This window comes from Panicum hallii, chromosome 8 (genome assembly GCF_002211085.1).
Source record: "Panicum hallii strain FIL2 chromosome 8, PHallii_v3.1, whole genome shotgun sequence".
NCBI lineage: Eukaryota > Viridiplantae > Streptophyta > Magnoliopsida > Poales > Poaceae > Panicum > Panicum hallii.
In genome coordinates this window covers 40666869-40678884 of record NC_038049.1, presented here as the reverse complement: position 1 = coordinate 40678884, position 12016 = coordinate 40666869, and positions in this window count along the sequence as shown.

Here is a 12016-nt window from a genome sequence, read left to right as displayed (position 1 = left end):
TACTCTGCTTGTTGCTCCTTGAGCTGTTGTTGGAGCTCGGAGTTGGCCTTCTCGAGGTTCTTCAGGTCATTCTTGAGCAGCCAGGTCTCTCGTGTTCTTTCTTGCTTCAGTATGTCCAGCCTCGCTGCAGATAGCAATTCTTTGTAATTTCCTCGGCGACGCGCTTGTCCAGGGCAGCTAACTCTCACGCGTCACTCACAACCGCGCGGAGTTTCTCTGACTTCTTCTGGGATTTGGTGATTACATGCTGTGCAAAAGACGGAGATTGAGTCATAAACAACTCACTAATGTGCACATCTAGAACATTACCCAAGTACTACCATGGAGAAGTCGTATAACTCCTTGAAGGTGCTCTTGAAGGTCTTCAGGTTTTCTGCCGTCAGCAGGAGGTCGTCCACCAGGTCGGTGGTGATGACGTTCTGGTGTCCCGGCCCGGCCCTCAGCACCTCACGGGGATTCCCCGAGGACCCGGCGATACCTCCGGGCGGCGGCTGCTATACACCTGCAAGTATACAATGTAGTCAACACATTATGCCTAGACCTTCGGTAACCAGTCGCGGGCAGAGAGGCGCGTACCTGTGCCATCGGTAGGAGCGGCATCAGGGGTCACGACTTGTTCTCCGCCACCAGGTTCGGCTCCTTCTTGCCGGGGCTCGGGAGGCGGCAAGTCGGGAAGCGCCGCATCTGCCTCAGGGGCCACCTCCGTGGGTACTGGCCCCCCAGGCGCCGAGGGCTCAGAGGCTGCAGCAATTGGGGCAGGCTCCGCACCGGAGGAACCAGCTCGGGTTGATGGCTCTGGGGCCGTGGTAGCCATGCCTGGGTCCATCTGAAGTTGTACGGCGCTTGCAGCCCTGATGATACCAAAGACATTGTTATCCAAGTGGGCAAGAGCAAGATCTTCAAGCGGGAGGAGGAAAACTCACAGTGTCGACTTCTTTTTGGCGGCCTTCTTCACCATGAGGCCCATCGAGGAATACCTGTTGCCGGCGGCGAGGCTTGGTCGGCCGACGGAGGGGTCCCCGCCACGGCAATAGTCACCGCAGCGGCGGCGGAAGGGCCTGCTTCCACCCTTTCGAGCTCGGTCACGGGTGGCAGAGCAGGGAGACTACAAGCGGATACTGTCAGTATGCAGCATCATTGATACTTAGCAACTCGCCAAAACAGCAACTCAGTACCTGGAGGACTCGACTTCTTGTGCCTTGCATTTGCGCACTTGTCGGTGGCCCTTCGGCACCGGTGGTAGGGCGCTGGCCAACTCCACACTCTGGTCGGAGGAGTTGTCCCAGCGCAGTTCTCCTTCGGCTCCTTCGCTCACCCGCGAGTCCACGCATTCAGTGGACTCGCTGCTGCCTTGAGCCGCAGCAAGGCGAGCCTTCTTGGTTGCAATGGCAGCAGAAGGGCGTGGCTCTCCCTCGGCTCCTCCTCCCGCCTGCGAGTCCACGCATTCGGTGGACTCACTGCTGCCTTGAGCCACAGCAAGTCGAGCCTTCTTGGCTGCAGTGGTAGCAGAAGGGAGGAGATGATACGCTCGGGGGAGGTCAGGTTGCGGCGGGTAGCTGCAGTACAGCTCCGTGTGACCCTGCAGAAAGTTCCTCAGTCAATTAACGGTGCAATAGCAGATTTCTTCAGCGAAAAGAAGTTGAACACTTACCGGCTTGGGCGGATTTCGTGCGGAGAACAACGTGGGCACGTACGGCACGGCGTCCACGTCTAGCAGCACCCACTGAACTCGCTGGAGCGCGACTTCATCTGGCAACTCCTCTGTGCACATGCGAGAAGGGTCAGCGGGGCCTGTATACTCGAAGCCCAGGCAACAGCGCTGCTGGATGGGTTGGACGCGGCATTTGTAAAATGAGAACATGACGGAGGCGCAGGTCACTTCCTTCTTCTTCTGTGCCTCGATGGCCTCCAGTAGCTCTCTGACTTGAATCATCTCCATGCCGGAGGGTTCAAGGTTCCATTCCCCCCTCACCACTGGCGGTCTGTTCGACTTCGTCGGAAGAGGGGGAGCATGGTTTTCGATGTAAAACCACTGGTTTTTCTACCCAGGGAGGTTTGAGGGGAATTTGTACAAAAGGTATTTTTCGCCGGCCTGCTGTCGCAGTTGGATGCCGGCGCCCCCTACTACAGCAAGTTTCTTCGTGGTAGGCTAGGGTTTGACGCGGAAGAGGAAGCGGAATAGATCCCAGTGGGGTTTGATTCCGAGAAATGCTTCGCAGAAGTGGATGAAAATGCAAATATGACAAATGGAATTAGGGTTGAGGTGATGGAGCTCAATCCTGTAAAAATAAAGAAGGCCACGAAAGAATGAACAAGTGGGGAGGACCAATCCCCGTTCAGCAAAATGGAAGAATGTGATGATTTTTGTGACACTCAGGTAATTAGCTTGGTCACACCCTGGAGTTTTGGTATGCTTTTATGTCCAAAGTATGACAAATGTGTGTCTTATGTATGCAATGTTATGGAAAAAGTGATGGTTATGTAATTTAATTTAACTAAAGGTCCTTTTATGCAAAATGGGTGGAAATAGAGGGAAAAGTTTAAAAGTATAAGGGTTGTTTTGTAAAAGAGGGTAACTGTGGTTAAGATTTCAAAAAATATGTGAAATTACCCTTGGTTATATATGTAAAAGTATTTTTATCCATAGGACTTACATAAAATGTGAAAATTTTACTAAGTCTATAACATCTCCAAAACTATTGCTCAAATGCAGATGAACCTTAAAGAGAAGTTGTAGAGTTTGAAAAACCATGCATTTTTGCTTTTTGGACCATCTCCATTTGAGCATTGGTTTAAAAGTTGTAAGTTCTTTTCAGTAAAGTCCCTGTTTTTCTCTGATTTTGCAAATCAGTCCCTGGTTCAGTTCATACCCCTTCTTCCTCCTGGCGCCTCTGCCCTCTGCTCTGCTTCTGGTTCCTCCTGCCGCCGGCGCAGCACACCACCCCTGGCCGCCGTCGTCCACCCCCCTGCTCTCCCCTGCCCACGCGTCACTCCCCTGCTCACCCACCGCTCTAGTTTTCCCCCCTGCTGGCGCCCTACCCGCGCGCCACGGCGCCTGCGCGCTGCCAGCGCCGCTCGCCGGCGCCTCTGTTGCCGCCGCCGCAATGTCCCGGTTCACCCCCCCCCCGTAGCGGCTCAGGCCCGACGTTCAGCCGCCCTGGCTCCCCCGCCTCACCCCTTTTGCCTATAAAAGCTACCCGGGACCTCCTCGCGCGCGCACAGACCTCGCCGCCGCCTCCATTAACGCCGCCGAGCTTCGGTTGCCGTGGAGCTCTCCCCTCCGCCCTCTTCCTCCCCAAATTGACAGCACCCCTACCTTCCCCGTCCCCCACTGCAGCCTCCCAGCCCGGTCCTTTCCTCCTCCGCACGCCGGAGCCCCATCACCGCCGTGCGCCTCCGACCGCTGGCTCGGCCTCCCGTGGGCAGCACTGCTCCAGCCACCCCGAGCCTCTCCAAGTCCACCAATAGGTAGCCCAAGACCCCCTCGTGCTCCCCCTCCCCTTTCCCCTCACCGCCGGCGACCCCCACGGCCGGAATTTGGCCGGACCCGTACCCCCATCGCCGGCCATGGCCCCTGGACCTGATTGCAAAGACTGAGTTCTTTCTAGGGGGTTACCTGTTAAAGCTAGGGACTAGTTTGTAATGAAGTGGCTGCTATTTCATGTGTGTGTGTGATTTCTGCCTTGTAAAATTCGTAACAATTCACAGAAAAATCCAAAAATGGCAAAACTAGTTTTGTTAGAAACTAGATTTCAAACTCTATGACTTTTGTTAATAGAGTTTAGTTTGAAACAAAATATTTTTGCCTTTATTTTAAACCTAAGATTAAGGGGTAATTTATGCTTAACCTTGTCATTTCATGCTCTGTTGTTTATAAAGTTTGGCATGAATGTTCTATAAGCCCTAGGTAACTTTGTGCAAGTTTCAAACTCAAATTTGATTTAGACTTAACTTCTTTAATTTGAACTTTGAGATTTGAAATATTAACTAAACCTATTGTATAACCTTTTCTAATTGAACTCTATTGTCATTCTCTAATGTATACAATCAAATTTCTAAAAACTATGATCTTTTATTTAAAAGTTTTGAATTTAAATTTTGGTTCATTTCAAATTTAATTTAAATGGTTTAATTATTATTTGCAACAAACTCCACCATATCTTTGTGATTCCTTTATAAATAGTGTTTTAAACCTAAACCTCTTTATTTTATGAATTCTTGTGTGTTAATTGGGTGAGTTATAACATTGGAAATGTGAAATCTTAAATTTAAATTTCACCTTATTTAATTTATTGCATCTCATATAGAATCAACGACGCTCAACGACGGAGACTACGAATTGGTCTTAGGACAAGACCAAGGCTTTCCAGAAGACCCTACACAAGTCGTCGAGGGACTAATTGAAGCCCCGAACCCGAGTTCGGAAGCCTCTGACACTCCTACCCCTAACCCCACTCAAGAAGGCAAGCCCCGAACATATCCCACTACTTTTTTTACACTGCAATCTATGTCTATCTATAGTATATCTTGCATTAAGTTTAGGAATTGAAGTGAAACCCTAGATGCATAAACCCTAGGAATCCAATGTAATGCTCCCGAGTCCTCAACGGATAGATGCTCCGCTAATAGGACCGGTAGAAGTCGGGTGATTTCCTGTCACTCGCGCGATATAGGAGTTGCATGTTTACATTTCTGCAACCACTATAAGGATGACGGACAGGGTCATGTGTTGTATCATGACCTGGAAATTTACCCTGTCTGTTTCGTTAAAAGTTGATAAGGTCGATATGTGTGGTAGTGGTGGCTAAGCGTTTGAACAGTACTAGCCACATGCCGCGAAATATGGTAAAGCGGTAAGCCTAGTAACCAATATGCCCGGTAAGTGGACATACCTCCCACCACTCGATCTTTATGTTATGTTCACACGCACCGACCTGTGGCAGTACGTTCTGCATGGCAGACAGGAATACAGGTTTTGTAGTCGCGCTACAGACGTATGTCCTGCACGAGTGATGTGCGTACGGTCCTGCAAGTCACTTGTGGTGGCCTGTCCACGAGTCGGAAAGAAAGGCAAACGGTTGCTTCGGAACAACTTGTGGATGTTCCAAGCGTGTGTGTTAGGTTTACCTTGCAAGGTTGAATCTCGATTCAGGAATCGTCCGCCTCTCACGATGCATGAGACTGCTTATCCCTTCTGCCACATTGAGTAAAAAGTGTAACGAATGATGGATAATCTTGAGGGATGATAATCACTACCATACTTGCTTAGTGTAGGTGCTAATCTAGAATAAATACTCAACTAGAATCTGAAAGCTAAAACTTGAAAGTAGTTATACTCTTTGTTGCTTTTCAGCTGAAAATAAACCCAGAACCTTTACAATTCCTTCATGAGTCTAGTTACGGGCTAAAGTATACCCAACCCCGGGTAAGCCTTGCTGAGTATTAGAATACTCAGCCTTGCCAATATCTGTTTCAGGTAACCTTCGAAAATCCCACGGACAACCTTGTGTGGCCAACGTCCGTTCCTTTTGGCTGGTCCGTGGAGTGGGACCCGTCCCCGGCCGGCAGTGACCCTCCGGAGTGACACCAGGCCCTGGGCTAAGCTTGGTGTTCGCCTTCGCGATGTGTGTAGTCGCGTAAAGCTTTTTCTTCCGCTGTGAGTTTGGACAAGCTGTTATGCTTGTCAGTTGAACATGGTTTGTATAAGTTACTTATCTTTGAACTCGGTTTGTAATAATGTATGTATGGCTGTAAATTTAAAAGTTGATGAGCTATTCTGTGATGTGAACTCGCCATCGTGCGAGGTAAACCTGCTTCGATCCTGCTGAACCGTGGTTGTATCGGGCGGAGACCCGACAGACCAAAGGATTGTTCCGTTTGAAGTGCGCTGGGCTGATTGCAGTTGTACGGCGATCAATAGCGCACTTGAGCCGAAATAATTCGAGCGGTTCTGCCACAGCTGGTATCAGAGCTATAGTTTTACTTTTACATCCGGAGAAGCTCTTAAAAAGTGTTTTCTGGATAAAAATTTGCCAACAAATGAGTTTACAAACATGCGTTGGATTCGTTAAGGATGTGCTTAGTTCATAAAAGCCCTAAGGGTTTATATGGGAAAGTATCAGGTGGCAATTAGAGTATATATATAAATCTGATTTGCAGCACTACTTTCCGTCAAAACTTAAATTCCTGCACAATCCAATTTTACTTTTTGTAACGACACCTACGAACGGAGGTAAGAAGGTAAGGATCCTCAGCCAACTGAGGGAGCTTGGCCTTTCTGTCGGTGATGCGAACCGAACGCTGTTTCTCAAGCAGTGGCCTACTTGAGATGCTGCCAATATACCAACTTAAGTTGATTATATTGGGAGTATATGGTTCGGCGCAGGGTATGGCGATCGCTGTTCATGCCCCCCCATTTTGCGGTACCCCCCGTGAATACGTTGTTTCGATGACGTATGCTAACGTTGTCTGTACGGCGGTAATTGTACAGATGCTGCTTCTATAGTGAGCAGTAATGTTTGGGGACGCTTTCATGTCGTGCTGCCATGAAAGGTTCAGGAGGTGTATATATATGTGTATTTTTCTGCAGGTACACTGACCACGCTTACGCTAATAGGATGCGTAGGATTTATCGATTAGTATATATAGTGAGAGACGTATGAATATGCCACCAGAATTAACCACGTAAGTCCGAGGATACTCGGCAGTTGTTTTGGTTGTGAGGACGAGTAGTACGTGCATGCATTACCAAACAAACGAATACAATGTATGCTTAAATCCTGTTAAGGAGGAATAGTGTGTTTCTAGAATGGGTTGATAGGACTTTCGTGATAAGTCCTAGGACGAGTATCTTAAGTATCTTAGGTATCGATCTGATTTCTAGCCTTTGCTGTGATCAGACTTGACTATCTTATTCCCTTTATCTTGTGATTTCTCAAGCAAGGTAAAGAGTCTCTGAAATGGACTCTGAGCACGGAGACCCTGTTATCAGTCCCCATCATTCCTATTCTGGTAGCCAGTCGTTAGTGGGTAACTTAGAAGACTTTTAAGATGAGTGGGTGCCAGTCTAGTTGTACTTAGTGTAGTAAAAGTGTAAAATAGGTAGTGTGTAGTTTGCCTAGGTCTGGAGCCACTTGTTGTATATGTGGCATGCATACAATATCCTGGTGGTCTCTGACTTCCCATTGGCAGATACCCTCCACAATCGTGATGCTACCGGGCGCATCTCCAAGTGGGCGGTGGAGCTGGGAGCCCTTACACTGGACTTCAAACCCCGAACAACCATCAAGTCGGAGGCACTAGTCGATTTCATGGTGGAGTGGCGAGAAAACCAAGTGGAAGCCCCAACCAACCAGTCAGAGCATTGGGTCATGTACTTCGACGGTTCACTCAAGCTCGGTGGTGGTGGTGCGGGAGTACTTTTCATCAGCCTGAGAGGAGAACAGCTTAAGTACGTGTTTCAAATACTATTCGAGGTCTCTAACAATGAGGTCGAGTACAAAGCATTATTGCACGGGCCACGCCTGGCAATCTCCCTGGGCATCAAGCGACTACTCGTCTATGGTGACTCCTTACTGGTGGTTGAACAGGTTAACATGGAGTGGGACATCAACAAGGACACCATGGACGCTTATGTTATGGACATACGTGTAACACCCTAATGTAAAATTTCATATTTTATAATGAGTTCAATTGGCTTTAACAAAGTTTCTAAGGTTTTTCTTTGTTTAGCTTGCATATAATTATAATTTATTTCACAGAGGATTAAAATTTCCTTTTAGTTCAACATGGTTGCGCATTCATGCTGGTGCATAAATTTTATTTGGTTGAGTGCATAGGAGTTTTAATTCAAAGTTGATTTGAATTCAAATAGATTTGAGTTGGTTTGAAAGAGAAAGGGGAAAGGAAACCAGAAAAATAGGAAAAACCCTAAACCAGCCCACTGGCCCAGCAACAGCCCGGCCTCTCTTTTCTTTTCCCATGGCCCGCTTCTCTCTTTCTTCCCCCGCGCTCAGCCCAGCTCGCGCAGGCCCAGCTCCTCTCCCAGCCCGCGCTCTCCCTCTCTCTTCCTCTGACTGCTCGGCCCCACCTGTCGGTGCCCCCGTCTCCTCCTTCCTTTCTTCTTCCCCGCGTCACCGGCCGCGCAACGCCCGGCCATGATTCTCGCCGGCCTTCCCCTGGCGCGCCCCTCCGAAATCCCCGGCTTCCCCCTTTAAACCACCCCGCGCCCCCTGCGCCCTAACCCTAAAACCTACGGCCGCCACCGAAGCCCTAACGCCACCGCCCGCTTGCTCCGCCGTGCAGAGCTCCTTGCGCCACCGCGGACCCGCCGCACCGCTGCACCCCAGCCCTGGCCACACCCCATCGCAGCTTCTCCTCAATGCCAGGAAGCTTCCCGAGGTCTCCACTCTCGACCTCCGCGCCAGCAATCATCGGAATTGCACCCGAGGACCGCTGCTAGTAATTTTCTCCGCCACCTTGATCCCTCGCCGCCGGTGGTTCCCCGACCCTCTTGACCCCAGTAGCACCTCCGCAGGAACAACACGAGTCGACCCGTGGAGCCCAGGAGCCAAGGGAACCCCTGCATCGACCTCCTCCACGAGCTCCATGCCGACCCGCCGCTCGGACCTCGCCGTCGGCCACCCTGTGCTGCAGCTTCGCCCGAACCAAGTCCTTGGTGAGCAGCACATCTTCCCCCTAGTCCTTTTGCGCTAGATGTCGTAGGCCGAGGTGTACCTTAGGTACCAGAATGCCCCACTCGATTTGGCCACCGGAGCGTCGGATTTGGCGAAGTCCGGTGAGCCCGAGCCGCGCGCCACCGCGGAAACCAAACTCCGGTGACCAGCGCCGCCACCCCGCGCGCCCAACCGACCCGAGCCATCCGATCTAGAGCCCGCGGTCAAGATTAGATCGCGTACCCCTTCAATCCGAGCTGTGAGATCGGAATCCAACGGATCAGGTCCAAGCGTACCGGTTCGCGGATCTGTTAGGGTCCGAGCCATCCGATTTGAGATCAACGGCCAAGATTAGATCCAGCTTAGTTTAGGTCCAGATCGTTAGATCTAGATCCGGCGGCCCAGATTAGAAGGTACCGCTTCAGCCGTGCCGTATTGCTAAAGAGACCCTGAGTTTGTCCAGAGTTAACCCGCAGTCCAAGTTAGTTCAAGAATAATTGCAGATCAGTCCTATTTTTAACGTTTAGGCCCTTGACCTTTCCAGATATAGGACCTGCCATCCAGCCCTTGAGTTTTGGCATGTTAGACCCTAGATCTAACCTTTAATTATGTTTAAGTCTCTAGTTTTTGCGCAGAACCCCCTGGAACTTTCTGTTTTCTTATAGAAAAGCCCCTGGACCTTGTTTTAGCCCTAGTTTGCACATCTTAGCTCCATTCTAGGTGGTTTTCGCGCTCACACGGTCGTTGTAACGTGTAGGATAGTTCTAGCCTAGTTTTGTGCATTGTTTTTATGTAATGTTGTACTATTTTTTAGCTTTTGCTTTGGTTTGCATGTATGTGTATGTGCTGGACCATGTTTTGGCGTTGCGATCGTGAGTAGACGTTGAGCCACCGGAGGAGTACCAGGAGCCATCTTCTTCAGACACGTTTGAGCAGCAGCCAGGAGAGTTTGAGGAAGGCAAGTATAACATGAACATCCTATCACTTTTAAATACAATTTCATACTGCATTTTAATACTGTATGCCTATAAGGATTTACTAGCCACTTTTATCCTTTATATAAATACCTTGGGTTGCATTTTGGTTAGTTGTGCTAGGTGCTGCACTCTCACACATTATGGTCCTTTTTAATTAAATTTGATTAATGGTATATGCAACTTGATCCTGAGAGTGGCCTCTTGTGCTGTGTGCTTGAGCGGCTCATGTCTCGTTAACATATGTTGTTATAGAAACATGGTTTAGGGGGCCAGCACGGTGCTTAGTGCTTGGTTGGCCACTCTCCATAAGGACCGGTTCATAGAGCGACAACCTGGGACAACCGCGCAACCACAAGACTGGAATGGGACGGTCTTGGCTTACTAATTAGGTCATTTTGGTTTGGGAGTAACTTACCTGCGGGGCAAGAGGGGTGGTAAGCTTCTATGGCCCTCGCGCTACAAGGCTTGGTCTGTGCTATGTGCTTGTACCCCCTCGAGGCTTGCTCCATGGTCGCTGATCTAGAATCCTTAGCGGTTACACCTTACTAATGTGTCCTTTGTGATAAACAACTAAGGAAGTGTGATGAACAACTAGCATAGCTCATGACTTGTGGGTAAAGATGTGCAACCTCTCGAGAGTGTAAAACTGGTATACTAGCCATGCTCACGGTCATGAGCGGCCTAGATCCTCCATCTGATTAGTGGGGTTTATCTTTGGTGGTTTGGCTTGGATTTCAGTAGACCCATGAGTAATTTTAATTAATTATTCAGTAACTTGGGTTATGGTAATTCATCCACTTGTAATAAATAGCTTTAATAAAATTTGCCTAGATTAAAAGCTAACGCAGTTGAGTCAGCTAACAGTAGAGCTTTATAGTTTGTGTTATACTTGTTGAGTACAAGTTGTGTACTCACACTTGCCTTCTCTCTTCTGTTCTCTATGGGATATCTTCGACTGCTGCTCAGTACCAGGCGACATGGAGGACTACATCAGCGGACTTGATGATTTTTAGGCATTTGTCTCCCAGCCAAAGTCCCTGTGGCGCCCTGTTCTTCATGTATTCATTTTACGCTTCCGCACTCCTTGAACTGATTCTTGATTTGGTTGTAATAAAAAATTCATTTACAATTTATACGCTTTTATTTCATGATATGTGTTGTGATATCTTGATAATTCTGGTGTATATATGCATGACTTGATCCTGGCGCATATATGATTGCTCGGTTTATGTCCTTGTAAATCGGGTGTGACAATACGCAAGCTCGAGAAAAAGTTCTTGGGGCTAGAAATTCACCATGTGGTTCGCGACAACAATGTGGGCGCGGATGTGCTCTTCAAACTGGGTTCTAATTGAGCTGACATCCCACCGGGAGTTTTCGTTCACGAGTTGCATCACCCTTCCATCAGGGCACCAGACTCAAGTTCCATTGCTCCGAGTCCTAAGTGTAACATTACTGTAATTAGAATATAGACACTAGGTATTAGTGTGCTGTATTAAGGTTTGTACAGAGAACTAGGGGTGTAATTGTAAATAATGAATTTTATAAGACCCTATGTACAAGGGTGTGAAAATGTTCTTAAATGTCAAATTAAAATGGCTATAGAAAAGAAAAGAGCAAAAGTTATATAAACCTAAGGCAAATAGATTTTATATGAGACTAAGGACCTTTATGTGATTAATACAAAGATATAAGGACTTACATATAAAATGTTGAAAGATAAAAGTAAAACTTAGTTTTACCTAAGGGCTAAAGTGTAAAAAGAATTAGTCATGATTACTGCAGAAAATCTTACAAAGAGACCCCAAACATTAGAGCATTTTGTTCAAAATTGTAACACAAAGTTTATAAATTGAGTTGTGTTCAAAAGTTCAAAATAAAACCGTACCCTTTGAGATTTTGAACTCAAGCTCTAAAGCATTCTTGTAGTAATTGAAATTCTCTACAACTTTGCTTTAGACAGTTTCCTCATTAGGAGTTTGTAGCAGTGGGAAATTTTAGTTTATAGAGGAGTCCCTAAACTTTGTAGAAATCACAAACTAGTCTCCCTGACACCTCCCTGCTTCGTCTTCCTCTGGCACGCCGCTTCCGCTCTGCTCGCTGCGCCTGCCACCGCCACTCACCGCCAGCGCAGACCTCCCGAGCTCCACCTCCAGCTGCAGCACAAGTCCACGCGTCATCTCCTCCCAATCCCGACCTCTTCCCTCTCCCCTGGTGGCTTCTCACGCGCACGCCACGATGCCCCCGAGCCATTTCCGGCCGCCACCTCCTCGTCGCCGTGGAGCGCTCGCCACAGAGCCTTAACTTCTTGTCTCTCGTGCGCATTAGCTTCCCTGTGATGCCTACGCTCTATTCCTCCAGCTC